General features: G+C 42.2%; 1 long non-coding RNA gene across 1 annotated transcript; it reads right to left on the reverse strand.

The window, feature by feature from the left end:
* Window positions 1-263: 263 nt before the first annotated feature.
* Window positions 264-9,985, reverse strand: LOC145338798 (uncharacterized). The gene is made up of 6 exons (XR_013885889.1): window positions 9,856-9,985; window positions 5,646-5,660; window positions 5,532-5,558; window positions 5,142-5,186; window positions 2,594-2,692; window positions 264-1,919 (listed from the first exon to the last, which is right to left on the reverse strand). It is a non-coding gene; the product is annotated as an uncharacterized LOC145338798 (long non-coding RNA).
* Between the last annotated feature and the right edge of the window lie 9,623 nt (window positions 9,986-19,608).

The following is a 19,608-nucleotide window of genomic DNA, read 5'->3' on the forward strand; positions in this document are numbered from 1 at the left end:
TTTTTTTCAATTTTGATTAAGCAACGCAAATCTCCGTTTTCTCTGTTATTTGTCTTGTGAATGTGTCTCAGAGGTGTCATTGTGTCCAGGTTACTGGGCTGCTCCCGTTCTCTGCCAAGATGGGCATTTCCACTGATAAAACTGACCCAAGTTGATGTGATTATTTTCCGTCTCACTTGAAGGGGGTGTCTGAAAATATAGTTCTGGCGCCATCTGGCGTTTTACTGGGAGTGGACAGTGCCTAAATCGATAACTCTCAGCACTCAGAGCACATTTTGATTTATTGTTGTCACATGTAACGAGATACATTGAAAGGTATTCTGCGTCATATCCATACAAATCATACCATACATAGCTCGCAGAGTCGCCACTCTCCGGCCCCAGAGAGATGGGGCGAGAGGGAATTGTTGAGGAAGAAAGGGTTAACAGAAAACAGCTAGAAGACATGGACCATAAGAAGGACATAAGAACAAGTCAGAAGTTGGAGGTCTGTGTGATCCTCCCGCACCGTGCCGGGCATGCTCGTGTGACTCCTTTGCCGCACTTAATAATTTCACTGGGTTAAACGGTGCAAAAAAAATTGTAAATATTGGCTGTGTTATCAAAAAAGTGGCAAGAGCAAAACAGGCTACTTCAATAATCCATCAGCTCCATTACAATGAACTCCGCAGGATGGAGACGGGAAAGAAACTAAAACTGATAGAACATCTCTCGAAAACCAGAATTTAAATTGCATATGCAAATATTAATCAGAACTGAAAAATTACCATTTAAACAAGAGGGAATTAAATGGAAATTGTACCATGTTCATCATTCTGTCCCGTCACTACATTCTAGTCTCTCCCATAGTTATTTATTCATTCTCTTTGTTCACATCTGAGGGTGCTTGACCCTTGTGTGAATAAAAATGATTCTTGAGACCCTCATCACTTACTGGTTCCAGATGAGAGGAAGAACATAACTTAAGAAATTGTAACTCACTGCACAGTGGTTGGCACTGTTACATTGAACCGAGTTCAATTACTGACTCAGGTGACTGGAATTTGCATCTTTGTCCTGTGTCTGCATTGGTTTTCTCCCAGTCCAAAGATGTGTAGGTTAGATGGATTAGCCAAGGGAAATGTTTGATGTTGCAGGGATAGGATGGGGTCTACTAGAAAGCCTGGGTAAGATATTCTGTCAAGAGTTGGTGCAGGCTCAATGGGTTGGCACTGTAGGGATAGACTCATATGATGCCATGAGGAAGTGAAACTACAAGAAATTTTGCATGTGACAGTGAGATATTACCCTATCATGTGACCTTTTTCCTGTTGACCAGAGTATCTGTAGGGTAAGGCATCAAGAATGATTAATGCCAGTGGTGCCAGGTATAAAGAGAAACAGACAACTTTATTCCCAAGCAGAACAATATCCAACTTTATTGAAGTAGCAAATTTAAAACTCCATGATACTCAGCAAAATAGGTTCAAATTTAGTAAACTGAGTCAAAACACATTCCAGAGAATATTTTCACTTTAAATCAGTAATTTCTTTTAAAAAAAATCATTTTCATGTTGTCCAATTGTCAAGCAATTATGATTTTCACATGGAGAGCAAAAAAAAAATGCCACCAACAGCTACCAACATTACAAATAAAGCTTCAACTGACAGCACAAATAGAAAATGGTCAAATTTAGGGGTGTAGGGAGGGAGCAAAAAAAATTTTAATCTCAAGCAGTTTCAACATGCATGTCAGTGTACAAAGTCTCCAGAAAATAAAAACACACTGCAAGAATCCGCAACATCTGCCCACTCAACCTACAAAAATGTTGCATTTATAAAAATTGATAAAAATATTCCTTTCAATTGTACAAGTGACAGGAGATTGGCAAACTCTCCAGACTTGGTCAAGACTTTTGCCCATCAGTATTTTCTCATGCCTGCAAAGGAAAAGGAAACCATTTTGATTAGTTTTCAACTACTTATTACAAAATGTATTCCGATGACCTAGCTGTAAGGACAGTATGTGGTGCGATTATGGATGCAGGAAGAGGAAGATTGATTCCCCCAAGCCATAGCTCTCTTAGACTAACTAAATGGGTGTTGGTACCCTGCTTACTTGCCCACATAGCAAGTGGTATTATCACCACCATAGCTCAATCCTCCAGGAGGAGTCACTCAACCACAACTGATTGGTTTACATCTTCTGAATTCAAGGGATTGAGGTAGAACGTAGAATCTGGACCCAGCAAGAGATCAGGAATCAAATGCAGGACATTCTGCTCTGTAAACTCAACTACTCATTGATGAAACTTGAAGAAACTCAACAAGACTTTTCAACACAGTATTAGCATATACGACTGAATCTTCATCTGTGTATTAGTTAACTGGTCACCATTACATACTGTTGCAAATATTCACAAGTTGACAACTGCATCAGCACAGAAGCTGGTTGATACATGTGAAATTAGACAAGATCCTAAAAGCAGCATTCAACAAATTGTAAATTTTGCCCAAAGCAAGGTCTTGGTTCAGGAACATGCTTTAGCCACTCAATTGCAGAATCCTGTATGTGGTTCCAATGACCACTGACAGAGACAGTGCAGGGTTTTACCTCTTTATTTTCCCCGTTTTGGGCAGGGGTAGCATTAGGCTCTTGGCTCGAATCACTCGCTTTCCCTTTGGTGACCTTTGGTTTTGGTTTCTTGGCTTTCTGTGAGAGAAAGAAAATTACCATCCAAAACAAAGGCATTTAACCTATAACTATTAAGCTCTTGTGCATGTGTGTGTGGTGGGTGGGAGCTGTTTGATTCTATGACTTTCACTTGCAGTTTCACCCAGATTTCCCAACCCCCCCTTCAAATCCCAAAACACCAGGCCATCATTCATCACTTGGACTGCCACTGAAGGATTGAGTTGCTCTTTTGGTAATTCACATTTTTATTCCATAGTTGTTCAAGTTCAGTTATTCTACAACGCTGCACAATTTTCTACGAAGCTGCTTTTCTAATGCATCTTTGAGCTTCTGCTAGTCCCTGAGCTAACTTCCATGGGGGAGGGGCTGTGCACAAATCTTTGTGGATGTCAGAACAGGTTAACAAAGCAGCTCATAAAGCACATTCAATTCTGAACATTATAAAAAGAGAGGCTAGAATAGATCAGCAAGATTAGCTGGACTAATACAAATCTCTACATTTGCCCAGCTGGCGTAATACAGCCATTTCTGGCCACCACACTTTTGAAAGGACATGAAGGATTTGAAGATGGTACAGAAAAAAAAATCACTAGAATAGTTCTAGTACATAACAGTTCTAGTGAGTAGTTCACTAGAATGGTTAAGTACATGGGAGAAGCAAGACTAATTCTATTTAGAACCCAGGCAACTAAGAAGTGATTTGATAGTGTTAAAAATTATGAAGGGTTTAAACAGAGCAAATAAAGAGAAACTCTTTCCAAAGTCTGAAGGGTTAATACTTCAAGGGCACATATTTCAGGTGACTGGCAGAATAACTAGAGGAGACATAGGAAAAGTGATTTTACACAGCAGGTGGTTAGGATTTGGGGCACACTGCCTGACACAGTAGTGGATATATATTGAATAACAGCCTAAAGGGAATTGGATAATTACTTGGAGAACAAATTGCAGCATGATGGGGATAATTGGATTGCTTTGTGAAAGAACTAACACAAACTTGATGGATGGACCAAACAGTCTCCTCCTGTAGAGTAATATTCTGTGATTAAGGATTACCAAACCAACAGTGCTAAAATGGAATTATGATACAGATCAGACATGATATAATTACATGGTAGAGCAGAATCAGAGGGCCTGGTCCCTTCCTGTGCCATGAGGAAACAGCATTGTGATGACTGTGGATTGCAGCAGCATCTGGGCGTTAGTGCTTCCCCTGGGCAGGTTATTCCAGTTTAATGGGACTTAATAGGATTGAGGGTTATAGGTAAGCCTAGTAGGTAGGGATATGATTGGTGCAACTTGTGGGCCGAAGGGCCTGTTTGTGCTGTAGTTTTTTTATGTTCTAATGGTGGCTCACCTACAACGAGCATCTAATTTGGCTAATTACTGCCCAGTAAAGCAATGGAAGGAGTAATCATTTGTGCAATCACCTGCTTACTGATGACCTGTTCATTGACATTCAGTTTGGGTTCTGCCTGAACCAACTTGGTTCCAGATCTCATGACCTCCTTGTTCTAGACAGGGATGCAAGAGCTCAATGTCACAGGAGACAGTAACTGCTGCCAACATTGAGGCAAGGGAATACCACAAGCTAAACAGAGGCCAAAATGATAAAAAGGTTTACCCTCCAATGGTTGGTGTAATACTTAACAAATTAAAATAGCAGTGGTTGATGGAGACAAACCAATGCTGTCCAAAATAACTCTGCACTTCCCAAGGCAAATTGTATTGACCAGATGGTCTGCTCTCCAACACAAGAAGAATGCAGCCATTTTCTGACAATTATAAAACATTCAGCTGACAATAAAACCCAAGCCAGCTTGCAGCAGCAACTGGTAATATCTGGGTTTGAGTCCACAGGTAATATTCACATCACAGATGGCAAGAAATGATCATCAGTAAGATATCAGTCAATTTCCTCATCTAGACTTTGAATATCACCACTCCATTGTTTCGGGTTATTGATACCTAGAAGCTTAACCAGACCAGTCATGTTCACACTGTGCACAAAACTGGGCACTTTCCAGTGAGTGGCTACTAGCTTTTCCATTATTTATAAGGCTACTCAACAGTGTAGAAGAACAGTAAGAAAATATACAGCCCATACCTCATGGACACTATCCTGCAAACCACCTCTTCAGAGCAAGAAGTGAGGGGCTATTAAAATATAGCATTGCTAGCAAAACAGTGAAGCCCAACCTTTGCTTTACTCAACCTTAAGTGGGATCCACTGGATCACAAACAGATCATAAAATCTGACTGATTCCCACCCACCCTTCACCTTCCAGGAATATTGAAGGCAATTATAGAACTCCAAATTACACTGACTAATTGAAACAGTTCACATTCAAATTGAGGTCCATCCTGATCATCAATTTCTGGCTATCAGATGAAGTTATCTAGGGCAGAGGCTTAATTGAAATTGAGCATTTAGTGTCAGGTTTCCAGAATGCAGTGAAAGGCTTACCTTGACTGGTGCCTTCTTGGTTGGAGCTGCAGGTAGGACAGTACGCTGTTGTGAATCAAAGTGAGAAAAAGACTAAGTGATAACCCTCAATCAATCAATAATTGCTTAAAACAGATAGGTGCAAACCACTTGGAGACTACCAATTCATGTCAGTTCCATAAATTAAGCAGTATGCTGAACATTTCCACATCCCACAGACTCTTTTATTCTTCTTAACGCTGTTCATATTATTTGTTGATTTTCCTCAATGCCTTCAGCAGGGGACAGTAGTCCCACAATGAACTTGACACACCAGATATATAGCCAAGCCTTTGAAGAATCTGCATTTTCTGTGACTATACTTGTGCAAATGTAAAACTCAGCGGATTTGATTCTTAATCTAATACCTACCTTGGTTCGTGACGATCTCCTTAGTACCTGCAAAGCAAAACAGACAGTTTAGAAATAAACAAGTCAATTTTCCCTAATTAAATTTAAAACAAATAATATAAAAACAATACTTACTTCAGGATTTTGGACCTAGGACAGTAAAGAGAGGAATGTTAGTGTTTTGTTACAAGGTTTAACAGTGATTCTGACAGCAATACCATAAACAGACTTTAAATAAATCTCACATCTAAAAACCCTGCTCGGTAGCCATTGAAAATCATAAATGCATTAGTGTGTTTTAATCTATTTAGCATCCTGAAGGTATATAAGAGATAAATGATGTTTGGGTGAGGCCAAGATCACTCAACTGCTAACTGTCACTCATTTAGCCTAGGTACATACATGAAACAAAAATACGGAATTGAGACAAAGTTCACACAAATGTCAGTGTTAATGTGTAAACAGTTAATCAAAAACTCACCAGATCTTTTAAAGAGAGTTGAAAAGCTATTTTCAAATAACCACACTTTGATCACAGAATATATATGGACTGTTATTTTTATATTTAAATAGCAGGGACTTATTTAGGTCCAGAAAGTGTAAATGGATTTCAGCCATATCAATGAATCCTTGGACTCCGCAATAGTGACCTTATTTTAACAACTTTGAACAGTAACGTATATATGTTGCACTGAAATTTCCTAACTTTTTAAATAGATTTAATTTACAAATTTTGCCTATTCAAGAACTAGTCTGCAGAAAGTCATTACATATCTTAGGACTGCACCAAAATCAAATAGGAAGCATGTGCTCAAGAGCCTTTGATTACATGCCATTTAATGCTAACTAAGGAGAATTTGAGTTTGCTTGTTCCCATCTATTATACCTGTAATACCTGCTGCACACACAATAGAAAAAAAAATTGATATACCCCTGAAATCCTGTGGCTTTCTTCACTGAGCAAGCGTTGAAATCTTATGCTTTATGTGATTTAAACAAAATGTTATTGGTTCTGATCCAGATCTTACCAACAATCTGGAGGTCTGGCCTAGGATCATAATGGTGTGCATGTTGATCCAAAGAATTGTGATGATGCTAGTGTAAATAAGGGAGAGGGATGGAAAATAGATCCTTGGGAAGCGATTTTGCAAGAGTGGATGAAAGAGACATCATTTAAATTAACTGGCCTAAGTGTGGGGAAGGAAGAAGCATGTGGAACAATACACTTAATTTTAATGCTTTGTAATTAACTAAGATGTGGGTAAAATGAGCAAACTGCAATATTCTGATATGAAAAACAATGTATAGAAATTTTTAGATTACTACATTGTGGGCAGCATTAGATGTTGGGTTCAACATTACACCTAATATTTGCAGCTGGATGCTGCTCACTTTTACCAGTTTCAAACTCTGTGAATAGGGTCCCAGGCTGGGCTCAGTCTCCGCCCTTCACTGTAGTTCCTCAGTAACAGTACTGCACTTCGAAAGTATTAATTTGTTGTGAGGCACCTCTAGATGTCCTGGTGCCATGAAAGGCACTATATAAATAGTCATAAAGGTTTACAGCATGGAAACAGGCCCTTTGGCCCAACTTGTCCACGTCAGTTTTTACCAAAAAGCAAGTCCCAATTGCCCACATTTGGCCCATATCCTCCTATACCCATCTTACCCATGTAACTGTCTAAATGCTTTTTAAAAAGACAAAATTGTACCTGCCTTTACTAATGCCTCTGGCAGCTCGTTCCAGACACTCACCCTGTGTCAAAAAATTGCACCTCTGGACCCTTTTGTATCTTTCCCCTCTCATCTTAAACTTATGCTCTCTGGTTTTAGATTCCCCTACCTTTGGGGAAAGATGTGGACTATTTATTGTGTCTATGCCCCTCATTATTTGTAGATCTCGATAAGATCACCCCTAAGCCTCTTACGCTCCAGGGAAGAAAGTCCCAGTCTATCCAGTCTTTCCTTATAACTCAAACCATCAAGTCCCCATTGCATCCTACTAAATCTTTTCTGCACTCTTTCTGCTTTAATAATATCCCTTCTATAATAGGGTGGCCAAAACTACACAAGTATGTCAAATTTGGCCATACTAACACTTGTACAATTTCCACAAGAAGTCCTAACCCCTGTATTCAACATTCTGATCAAAGGACCAAAGCATGCCGAATGCCTTCTACACCAGCCTGTCCACCTGTGACTCCACTTTCAAAGAGCTATGAACCTGTACTCCTAGATCATAACTCTCCCCAACACCCTACCATTAACTGAATAGGTCCTGCCCCAATTTGATTCATTGGCCCATTGATCCAATTGATCATGATCCCATTGCAATCTGAGATAATAAACTTTACTGTTCATTATGCCACCAATCTTGGTGTCATGCCCCATAAATTCTCATCTAAATAATTAATATAAATAACAAATGTAAGTCTTTACTCTTTCTCAAACTATACCCTTACACTAACCAAAAATTCATACTTTAGCAAGGTTTCTCACAAAGCACCAGAGTTTAGCCACAAAACTTCCCATCAAGTTTTTGAGGTGATTCGTTTAAAGATTGCTTCTGGGTCAGTTGATCCCAACCACCTGAAGGCTGGATTCTGCATAATCCACTACTTTTCATTTATGGTAACTAGCAGCAACTTGAGCCAAGCAGTGATGAACATGAGTTATTTCTGGGCACTTTATAGAGAGAAATCATTGAAATTAAATGTTATCAGCCAAATTGGACTCACATCCACTTGAAAAAAAATGTTTAGGGGAGGATATGTCTTGGTATAGTAAGATGGTTCACAATGGTTAGCACTGCTGCCTCAACACTAGGGGTGGATTTGATTCCCGGCTCACTGTCTATGCGGAGTCCGCATGTTCTCCCCGTGTCTGCGTGGGGTTTCCTCCAGGTGCTCCAGTTTCCTCCCGCAGTCTGAAAGATGTGCTGATTAGCTGCATTGGCCATGTTAAATTCTCCCTCACTGCATCTGAGCAAGCACCGGAGTGTGGCAGCTAGGGGATTTTCACAGTAACTCCACAGCAATGTTAATGTAAGCCTACTTATAATGTTGTAGCCCAATTCTCTCCCACAGATGCTGTCAGACCTACTGATATTTTCCAGCATTTTGTTTTTGTTTCAGCTTCCAGCATCCACAGCATTTTGCTTTTATCTTGGCTCAGAATGGTTACCCACTTGCTGTAATTTCAAACATTCCAACTTAAAGCCTGACTTTCGTTTGCTAAAAGTAGGTATTGATGTACTAATAACAATAGGAGTGTCTGTGTTCAGTACAAACAAATTAAATAACTTCTACCCCCAAAAAGGATCACACAGTTAATCATATTCAGTATCAATTTCAAAGTCATATTTGTGTCTTCGGCGAAAATATGGGGGCAGTAGCAGCCCGAAGGAGGCGGGCCCCGAGGGAGGGCGGGGAAGGGGCGGGGCCCCGGCAGCAACTAGGTGGGCGGCGGCAGCGACGGGTTGGGGGGCGGGGCCACGGCAGCGACGGGTTGGGGGGCGGGGCCACGGCAGCGACAGTGTTGGGAGGGCGGGGCCACGGCGGCGGGGCGGGGAGGCGTGGCCACGGCAGCGACAGGGCGGGACCACGACAGCGACAGGGTTGGGGTGGGCGGGGCGGAGGCCCGGCAGCGACTGGGTGGGGGGGCCCGGGAGCGGGTGTGGGGGGGGCGGGGGCCCGGGAGCGGGTGTGGGGGGGGCGGGGGCCCGGGAGCGGGCGTGGGCCCGGGAGCGGGTGGGGGCCCGGGAGCGGGCGTGCGGGGGGCGGGGCCCGGGAGCGGGCGTGGGGGGGCGGGGCCCCGGGAGCGGGCGTGGGGGGGGCGGGGCCCCGGGAGCGGGCGTGGGGGGGGCGGGGCCCCGGGAGCGGGCGTGGGGGGGGGGGCGGGGCCCCGGGAGCGGGTGTGGGGGGGCGGGGCCCCGGGAGCGGGTGTGGGGGGGCGGGGCCCCGGGAGCGGGTGTGGGGGGGCGGGGCCCCGGGAGCGGGTGTGGGGGGGCGGGGCCCCGGGAGCGGGTGTGGGGGGGGCGGGGCCCCGGGAGCGGGTGTGGGGGGGGCGGGGCCCCGGGAGCGGTAAGTTTATGTACACGGTTCAGATGGAAAAGGCGCCAAGTACAGCCGCCATTTCTCTTCGCTTTACTCGTATCTGGTGGACGGTGAAAAATAACCTCGGCGAAAAATAACTGCCGCCGCCGCCCCATTGATCGGGGCCCAGATCGCGGCGCTGCGCCGAATTTAAAATCACTAAATCTGGTTCGAGCGAATGGCATTCGCTGCGGCGGCTAAAATCCAAAGAGCTGCAGCCGAATTGTGCCCCGGTGCGTGGATTAACTCACCACCTTGCGGGGCATATTGGCTCTCGGGTGCTTAGCTGAGGGTGCTGTGGGTCGGACTGGAATCCGCTCTGCGCCGTTTCTCTCTCCGACTGCCCGCCTGCGACCCGGGAACCGGTTCTAACCAGATGCCCATTCTGGGCCGCCATTGGCCAGAGCGGTCACGTGAGCGGGCGCGGGTTGGGGGGGATGGGCTGTTCACCCAGTTGTAAAATGGCTAATATTCACCTCTCAACCAACCAGCTACAGTTCGATCTTTGCTGCATCCAAATTGGCTTACGCGCTTCCCCACATCGTTTCAGTGATTACGATTTTGGTGTTACATTAAAACCCTTTACGACGGCCCGAACTAGTGAAAAGTGTGAAAAATTCGTGATAAACCATAGGATCCCCGCAGTGTAGAATGAGGCCATTCGGTCCGTCGAGTCTGCACGAGTGAGACGTATAAGCTTAAGAGGGGTATGGATACAGTGAATACGAGGCACATGGTTTCCTGTACTTGAGGGGTCAATTGCAAGGGGACACAATCTTAATATAAGGGGCAGGAGATTCGGAAGGGATATGAGAGGAAAAAATAATTTGAGGTGGCACAATGGTTAGTACTACTGTCTCACAGCACTCGAGTTGCAGGTTCAATTCCTGGTTTGGTCAACTCTTTGTGGAGTCTGCACATTCTCCCCGTATCTGCTGGATTTCCTCTAGATGGCTCTAGTTTTCTCCCACAGTCCAAAGTCAGGCTGATTGATCATGCTAATTTGCCACTTGGTGTCAGGGAGACAAGTAGAAACATTTATTTATTTATCACAAGTAAGGCTTACATAAATTCTGCAATTTAAATAACTGTGAAATTCCCCTCGACACCACAGTCCAGGACCTGTTCGAGTCAATGCTTATCATTCAGAATATGGGAAGAAACCGGAGCACCCGGAGGAAATCCATGCAGACATGGAGAAGATGTGCAAACTCCACCCAGTGACCCAAGCTGGGAGTTGAATCCAGGTCCCTGGTGTTGTGAAGCAGCAGTGCTAACCACTGTACTCTCGGGATTGTGGTTGGTTCAGACTTGATGGGCTCAATAGCTTCCTTCTGCACTGTAGGGTTTCTATGATGATGAGAATCTGCAGTGCATTGCCTGGGAAGGTAGTAGAGGCCAGAAACCTTAAAACCATTAAAAGATATTTAAATGAGCACTTTATATGGGACAAATGTTGGAAAATGAGATTAGCGTGACTTTAGTGATAGTTATTTCGGTGCACTCAATGGGCCAAAGGGTCTTTTCTGCACTGCACAACTCTGACAGAGCATCTTACCTAGATGCCCATTGCCTGCCCTATCCTGTAACCCACACATTTACCCTGCTAATCCCCCTAACCTACACATCTTGGGACACCAAGGGGCAATTTAGCATAGCTAATCCACCTAACTTTCACATCTTTGGGCAGTGAGAGGAAATCAGAGCAGCTGTAGAAACCCATGCAGATATGGGGAAATGTGCAAATTTCACATCTACAGTCACCCACTTCACAATTGAAGCTGGTTTCCTAGTGTTGTGAGGCAGCAGTGCTATCCATTGTGCCAGACTTTTACTTTGTCTTTGCCAAGCCTTCTCTTCAAACAACAGAATATATTTATTATGGCAAACTTGAGTCAAAATAAGCACCAGGGCCCATAGGCAAAGACTCCTTTAAGAACTTGCATTTGGTCTGATAGTTTAGAGTACTTTCTAGATGAGATGAGGTTAAATACAATAATTGTCTAAAAAAAGGACTCAGGTAAAATGCCATGTGCTGCTGCAGGAAAAAAGATGAACGCAGCCAATGGAATGCTGGCCTTTATATCTAGAGTACTGGAATATAAGGACATAAAAGTTATGTTGCAGTTGTACAAAATCCTGGTTAGATTCCGCTTGGAGTACTGAGAGTAGACCTGGGCACCACACTTTAGGAAGGATATATTGGCCTTGGAGAGAATGCAGCATTGGTTTACAAAACTGTTAGGAGGACTTCACAGGTTTTATTATGAGGAGAGTATGAGATGAGTATGGGAAAAGCATGGATGTTAGGGAACTTGGGGAAATAAATAGTGATGTCTTAAGGAGTGCACATATAACCGAGAAGGAGGTGCTGGAAGTCAAGATAGATAAATCCCCGGGACTTGATAAAGTGTATCCAAGGATATTGTGGGAAGCTAGGGAACAAATTGCGAGTCCTTTAGCAGAGATATTTGAATCATCAATAGTCACGGGTGAGGTGCCTGAAGATTGGAATGTGACAAATGTTGTGCCTTTGTTTAAAAAAAAACACAGGGAAAAGGCGGGGAACTACAGGCCGTTAAGTCTCACATCTGTAATGGGTAAGTTGTTAGAAGGTATTTTGAGAGACAGGATCTACAGGCATTTAGAGACGCAAAGACTGATCAGGGACAGTCAGCATGGCTTTGTGAGTGGAAAATCACGTCTCATAAATTTGATTGAGATTTTTGAAAGGGTAACCCAGAAGATAGATGAGGGCATTGCAATTGATGTTGTCTACATGGACTTTAGCAAAGCTTTTGACAAGGTACCACATGATAGGTTGTTGTGCAAGGTTAAATCTCACCGGGTCCAGGGTGAGGTTGCTAAATGGATACACAATTGTCCTGATGACAGAGCTAGAGGGTGGTTGTAGGGTGTTTTTCAAACTGGAAGCCTGTGACCAGTGGTGTGCCTGAGGGATCGGTGTTGCGTCCATTGTTATTTGTGCTTTATATTAATGATTTGGATGAGAATATAGGAGACGTGGTTAGTAAGTTTGCAAATGATACCAGGATTGGTGGCATAGTGGACAATGAAGAAAGTTCATTGTCTAGGATTACAATGGGCTCTTGATCAATTGGGCGAATGGGCTGACAAATGGCAGATGGAGTTTAATTTAGATAAATGCAAGGTGATGCATTTTGGTAGATTGAACCAGGGCAGGACTTACTCAGTTAATGGTAAGACATTGGGGAGAGTTATAGAACAAAGAGATCTAGGGGTACATGTTCATAGCTCATTGAAAGTGGAGTCACAGGTGGACAGAGTGGTGAAGAAGGCATTCAGCATGCTTGGCTTCATTGGTCAGAACATTGAGTTGGGGTACCTTGTTGAAGTTGTACAAAACATTGGTAAAGCCACATTTGGAATATTATGTATAATTCTGGTCACCCTATTATAGAAAGGATATTATTAAACTAGAAAGAGTGCAGAAAATAATTATTAAGATGCTACTAGGACTTGATTGTTTGAGTTATAAGGAGAGGCTGGATAGACTGGGACTTTTTTCTTCGGAGTGTAGGAGGCTGAGAGGTGATCTTATAGAGGTCTACAAAATAATGAGGAGCATAGATCAGCTAGGTAGTCAATACCTTCCCAAACGCAGGGGAGTCTGAAACTAGAGGGCATAGGTTTAAGGTGAACGGGAAGAAATACAAAAGGGTCCAGAAGGGCAATTTTTTCCACACAGAGGGTGGTGAGTGTCTGGAACAAGCTGTAGGAAGTAGCCGTAGAGGCGGATACAATTTTGTCTTTTAAAAAGCATTTAGACAGTTACTTGGGTAAGATGGGTATAGAGGGACATGGGCCAAACGCAGGCAATTGGGACTAGCTTAGGGGTTTAAAACAAAAGGGACGGTATGTTCAAGTCGGACCAAAGGGCCTGTTTCCATGCTGTAAACCTCTATGACTATGAGAGAATATACAAATTAGACCCGTTTCCTCTCGAAGTTAGAAGTTTAAGGGATGATCTGATTGAAGTTTTTAAGATACGAACAGAAAAAGACAGGGTAGATAAAGATAAACTATTTCCACTGGTTGAAGATTCTAGAACTGGGGGCATTGTCTAAAAATTAGGGATAGATCACTCAGGAGACATGTTAGGAAGCACTTCTACACACAAAGAGGTGGTAGAGGTTTTGAAGTCTCTTCCACAAATGGCAGTTGATGCTAGATTGGTTGCTAATTGTAAATCGGAAATTGATAATACTTTTGCTTAACAAAAGTTTAAAGGATATGGGCCAAAAACAGATATATGGAGTTTTAGGCCACAGATCTGCCATGATCTCAATAAGTGGTGGATAGGCTGAATGGCCTGTTGCTGCTTCCCATGTCCAGCCCCACCCTACAAAAGATTTGTGAATGTTTTCAGGTACGTCCCCAGCATCCTACAGGGCTTGTAATCAAGATCCCTGAAACAACATGGGTGGAGGAACTGATACTCTATTCCTAGCCTGTAATCAAGTATTCTTTTCAAATAACTGCATATCTTTGTTGTTGTAAACCTAGATCTACTGGTGAAGAGTTCTACTTCAGTACCGGCATTTGAAGGTGAACAGCCAGCCTGTCCCAGCATCAGAACCTATGTCCAGACTGCAACAGCCTAATCTCACCAATCAAGTACTAAACTGTTAATTTTTGGCTTATTTAATGTTTGATTGCATAACTAGTTTGGGGATTTAAAGAAAAATGTTGCTAATTTAGGAGACTGAATAATTTCAGTTTCTATTCTTCAGAAAATATTTGATACAAAGTTCAAGAGGGATATAAATTTAAAATCAAAATGTAGAAGCCCAAAGTAACTTAATGAAAATGGCAATGGATCATAACACACCAATCTGTAAACTGGGGTGGGGGGTGGCATAGAGTTGCAGTTTTAAGAAGCAGGAGGGAGAAGTCGAGTGGACTCTGGACAGCTAAGGAATAATATAACAATATCTAAAATCAAAACAAATATCCTCCATTTGAAAGTTTAAAATGAACTTACCAGATCAGTTAGAGTTGGTGCCAGTCTGTATTTACAATCATTAGCGGTTGGCAGCAGATTGAAGTTCAAAATTGGAACAAAGGAAGTAGGAACAGAAATAGGCCATTCAGCTCCTTGAGTTGCTCTGTTTTTCACTTAATCTTGGCTGTCTTGTAACTTAACACAATCAATTCACCTTAGTTCAATAACCCTTGATACTCTTAAGAAAATCTATCAATCTCAGTTTTCAAATTTTCAGTTGGCCCCAGCCTCCACAGCATTTTATATAAGTAACAGTTTCTTGAATGGCTGAGCTCTAAATTTAAGGTTAAACTCTCTTGTTCTTGCTCTTTATCCATAATTTTACCTTAGAACATTACTGTTCAATCCCCTATTGTGTCCTTCAAGGTCCAACTTATAGAAATTTAAAAACTTTGTTTGTAACTCACCCTTCTCCCTCTGAAACTTAATAATAAATGCAATCACGCCATAGTCACTGCTAGCTCAATGTTCCATTACCATTAGATTGTTGATCAGTTCTGCTCATTACTAAATCTAGTACAGCCTGTTAATACTGAAAGTCAACAAAAACATGTGAATAAAATATGAGAACAGGAAGTACAATTTGCAGACAGGAATGAAGTGTAGATATATATCTTTTACTAAGATGTATAGATGGGCTGAGACACACGCTACAATGTGCAAAAAGCAGAGGTTCTGAACAGAACTTTGACTGTTCTTAGGAGAAATTCTATACAGGGTGGTTCCAACTTCACAAATAACTTGGTCAACTCAGTCTCCACAAAGACTCCATTACTCCATATGCCAAACATAGTTTTTCTATGTTTCTACTAACGTGCTGGGAGTAGATACAGAGGAGATGTCAGGGGTAAGTTTTTCACTCAGAGTGATGGGTGCATGGAGTGGGCTGCTGGCAATGGTGGTGGAGGCAGATTCAATAGGGTCTTTTAAGATTCTTTTAGATAAGTATGTGGAACTTAGTAAGATAGAGGGATAGAGATAAGCCTAGTAATCTCTAAGGTAGGGACATGTTCGGCACAACTTTGTGGACCAAAGGGCCTGTGTTGTGCTGTAGTTTTTCAATGTTTCTACTAATGTCCTTTAGGGAAGGAAATCTGCTCTCCTTACCTGGTCTAGCCTACATGTGACTCCAGAGCCAGAGTAATGTGGGTGGCTCTCAATTGCCCTCTGATCAAGGGCAACTAGGGATGGGCAATAAATGCAGGTCAGCAGCGCTGCGCATATTCCACAAATGAACAAAAAAAATGAGATGGTGCGGAGAGTGCAGCTGGGTGCAATTACGGGACTCAAATTCAGGCCTATTAAGTTGTAACTATTACTGCGCTTCATACTTCCATATGCCATTCTAGTAATGGAGACCAACATCAAATCTTAGTGCCACAGTTTTGAGCACCATATCAGCCCATGCCTACACAAGTCTGAGAAAGCAATGGCCCAGGGCAATAGGAGAAATTCTAGTGGTCTAGGTGTAGCAATGGGTACTCACATGGGTCTTGGTTACATTTGACTTTTTATGGAGTATGTGAAACATTCCTTGTTCCAGGCCTACCCAAGTCCCCTCCCACAACTCCTTTCCCAGTACATCAGTGACTATTTTGGTGCCACATCATGTGTTCGTCCGGACCTGGAAAAATTCATCAACTTCGTTTCCAGTTTCCACCCCTCCATCACCTTCACCTGGTCCACCTCAGATACTTCTCTTCCTTTCCTTGACTTTTCTGACTCCATTTCTGGCAAAAACGACATACCAATATCCATTACAAATCCACTGACTCCTACAGATATCTGGACTTCAGCTCTTCACAGCCTACGTCCTGTAAAGACTCCATCCCTTCCTCTCAACTCCTTCGCCTCCATCACATTTGTTCCAATGATGCCACTTTCCAAAGTGCTGCTTCTAATATCTGTTCCTTCTTCCTCAACTGTGGTTTCCCACCTACAATTGATGACGGGGCCCTTAACAGCGTGCGGTTCATCTCTAACGCCATGACCCTCATCCCTTCCCATCCCTCCCAGAACAAGGATAGAGACATCCTCGTTCTCACATTTCACCCGACCAGCCTCCACATGCAAAGCATAATCCTCCACCATTTTTGCCAATTCCAGCATGATGCCATCACTGAACACATCTTCCCTTCACTCCCTCTGTTAGCAATCAGATCGTTCCCTCCGGAATAACCTAGTCCATTCCTCCACTATACCCAACACCTCTCCCATCACCCATGACAGCTTCCCATGCAATTGCAGAAGGTGTAATACCTACCCTTTTACCTTTTCCATGCTTACCTTCCAAGGTCTAAAACACATTCCAGGTTAAGCAGCATTTCACATGCCCCACTTTTAATTTGATCTATTACATTTGCTGCTCCCAATGTGGTCTCCTCTATATTGGAGGGGCCAAACACGGACTGGGTGATTGCTTTGCGGAGCACCTTCAATCTGTATGCAATCAGGACCCTGACCTTCCCATTGCTTGCCATTTTAACACATGCTACCGTGCCCATATGTTTGTCCTTGGCCTGCTGCAATGTTCCAGTGAAGGTCAACCAAACTGAAGGAACTGTGCCTCATCTTCCAGCTAGGCAGGTTTCAGCCTTCTGGTCTCAACATTTGAATTCAACAACTTCAGATGATTAGCTCCACCCCATCTCGACTCCTTTGTTTTCATTTTATTTAATTTTTAACTGTTCTCTACCTTTTATTTCTTTATTGTCTTTATTTTTCTTTCTACCCAGACTCTTTTCCCCTATTTTGTTCCCTTTCCTTACCTTTTCTCCCCATTTGCTTCCCCTTTTTTCAATTTTACCTATCTCCCACCCATTTCTCCCCTCCCCCCACATCTTCATTTGTCACAGCTTATTCTCCAATTTCAGCTTCTGTCATTTGGCCATTCACTCTATGGACTGCCATTAGCAGCCTTTCCCCTGGTTTTCATGGCTATGATTCATGTTTCATTCCCTCACCCTATGGTATAAATATCTCCCACTTTCTATGCCTTTTAGTTTTGACAGAGTGTCTTCTGGGCTTGAAATTCAGCTCTTTTCTCTCCTTACAGATGCTGCCAGACCTGCTGAGGTTTCTCAGCATTTCCTGTTTTGGGTTTCAGATTCCAGCATCTGCAGTAATTTGCTTTTATCTAGTGGTCCTATTGCTGAGATCAATTTGTGCAGCATTGACTAGTGTTGACATTAGAGACAATTAGCATTTAAAAAGAAATCCGGACACCTAATTTCAATCAATAGAACCACACCACAACATTTCACTTTTTAAAAAAAAGTTGTCTTTTAACATAGCAAATATAATTAATCTAACAGTATGGTTTATAACTATGTAAGTATGTTACTTCCTTCCCCAATTAATTCTCTTATAAGACACCTCTTAAGATTATTTACTTATGAAGGGACCACCTATACATATGCCATAGTCCTCTGGATGTTTAATTTGCCTCAGCTCTTTCATTTACACTTTCATTTACCATCACTAGAGTGGATGCTCCAGACTCTTGTTCTGGGTATTTTTCAATACTTTCAAGCTAATTTTTTTTTGTAATATGACACGGTGAGGCCTGTATAGATTCTCTCACTCTCCTCAAATTAGGCAATTTAACAGCGCCTGTTCTTTTGTAAGATTCTACCAACTAAGCCTCACCTGCATTTACACAGTTAATTATGATAGTTGTTATTTGCTCTGCTCAAGGTGCAGGTCTGTCATTTACTCTAGCTAACTTCTCAGTGATCTGAAAACTGCATAAGGTTCAAACCACAACTAATTCTCCCAGTAAACACCATGATAAATTAAAACCAGGGAATCTTCCCAAGCTCCACCTATCTCCATGGCAATATAGCCTGTTTTGGGCTGTACTCAAACTGATCTTTAAATTAATTATCCCTCATTTAGTTTCATCTTTGTTATCACAAAGTAAATGGATTTTACAACCTTTAGGTTTAAACTAATTTAGCCCCACATCACTAAACAAAGACATCCCTGGATTACCATGCTGTTGGAAATATTGGAAGGACAGACACGAGGAAGGTGGTGTAGCTCTGATATTTAAGGATGACAGCAGAGTGGTAGAGAGAGGATATAGATCCTATGGAAAAGGTGGTTGAATCCATTTGGGTGAAAAGTAGAAATAGTAAGGAGAAAAAGTGACTGATAGGTGTAGTCTATAGCCCACTGAATAATATCATGAAGAGGCAAAAATAATCAAAGAAACTGGTATAGCAATTATCATGGGAGATTTTAACCTACATGTTGATTGGTCAAACAGGTCAGTCAAGGCAGCCTTAAGGAAGAGTTCATAGAATGTATCCGCAATAGTTTCCTTGAACAGTATGTAACAGAACCTATGAGGGAGCAAGCTTTCCTAGATCTGGTCCTGTGTAATGAGACAGGAATAATTAATGATTTTACAGTTAGAAATCCTCTCGGAAGAAGCAATCACAGTACTATTGAATTTAAAATACAGATGGAGCATGAGAAGGTAAAATCTAATGCCAGTGTCTTGTGCTTAAACAAAGTAAACTTCAATGGGGTGAGGGAGGAGTTGGCTAAGGTAGACTTGGAGAAAAAAACTTTATGGTGGGACAACTGAGGAACAGTGGAGGACTTTCAAAACGATTTTTCACAGCGCTCAGCAAAGTATATACCAGTGATAAGGAAGAACTGTCAGAAAAGAGATAATCAGCCATGGATATTTAAGGAAATAAAGGAGGGTATCAAATTGAAAGAAAATGCATACAAAGTGGCAAAGATTAATGGGAAACTAGAAATCTAGAATTGGGAAATCTTTAAAAGTCAACAAAAAGTCACATAAAAAGTTATAAAGAAAAGTAAGATGGATTGAGAATAAACTAGCTCAGAATACAAATAAAAGAAAAGGACAAATATAAACAGATAGCAAAAGTGTCTACAAATATATCAAACAAAAAAAGAGTGGCTAAAGTAAACATTGGTC

The sequence above is a fragment of the Carcharhinus amblyrhynchos genome, unplaced genomic scaffold (assembly GCF_965287045.1).
Source record: "Carcharhinus amblyrhynchos unplaced genomic scaffold, sCarAmb.v2.hapA chromosome_178, whole genome shotgun sequence".
Lineage (NCBI taxonomy): Eukaryota > Metazoa > Chordata > Chondrichthyes > Carcharhiniformes > Carcharhinidae > Carcharhinus > Carcharhinus amblyrhynchos.